The sequence below is a fragment of the Octopus bimaculoides genome, chromosome 5 (assembly GCF_001194135.2).
Source record: "Octopus bimaculoides isolate UCB-OBI-ISO-001 chromosome 5, ASM119413v2, whole genome shotgun sequence".
In the NCBI taxonomy this organism is placed as follows: Eukaryota; Metazoa; Mollusca; class Cephalopoda; order Octopoda; family Octopodidae; genus Octopus; species Octopus bimaculoides.
The window spans coordinates 108,905,044-108,906,032 of record NC_068985.1 but is presented as its reverse complement, the minus strand read 5'-3'; positions in this window follow the sequence as shown (position 1 = coordinate 108,906,032).

Genomic DNA, 989 nt, shown 5'->3' with positions numbered 1-989 from the left:
GGCGGCGGTGGCGGCGGTGGTGGTGGTGGTGGTGGTGGTAGTGGTAGAATGATGATGATGAAGGAGTAGTACTAGTGGTTAGTAGCAGTAGCAGCAGTAGCAACAGCAGCAGCACTAGCAGTAGTAGTAGTAGTATTAGTAGTAGTAGTAGTAGTAGCAGTGGTAGTAGCAGTAGTAGTAGCAGTGGCTGTTAGTGGTGGTGAATCGTGTAGAGATCTGTGTTGATATAAACATTACTAACTTTCCCAAATTTCTCTTTCTCTCTTTTACCAGGGTTATATCTGAGACGTAAGGGAAATTAATCCTGATATTAAAAGTTTACAGTGGTTTATATATAGTGAAAACATTGTTTCAAAATGCTTATCATTGGAATTAAGTTTAACCATGAATCATATCTTTGAAATTTTATAACGTCGAATTATCTCAGCATCAGATACTTAAGCGATTTTTGTTTTTCAGTCGGATTTGAATAGGAATCATTACTGTATTACTCAGAGAACAGATGGCTATCTCGCAGAAAATTTTCTGCAGTGAATCGTTCTCCTCGGAAAAAAAGTAAAAAAATTTTAACTAAAATGAAAAATAAAAAATAATAATACAATTACAGTTAGCCATTATCTTCAAAATTTTCAGATTCCAAGTGAATGCTTCAATTATTAGCTTATCATTTTGAATTTCGTTCTTGTAGTGAATGATTTAAATATCTTTTTACAAGACTGTGATCAAACAATTTTTCATTTAATGGCAAAAATAAATGTTTTCAAGTAAAAGCACAAATTCTGAGAAAAGAAATCGGAGCAAAGAGAAATTGTAACGTTTTTAGTATCCATCCGACTGAAAGAAGATTACGGTGAAAATTTAATGACGTCCAGAATATTATCTCGAGCCATCTAGCAAAAATTGATAACAGAATTTAATCACCACATTTGGAAACCAAGAAAAGATTTAGAGAATTAGAATTAGGTGCGAATTGTATTAAAGATTTGCCT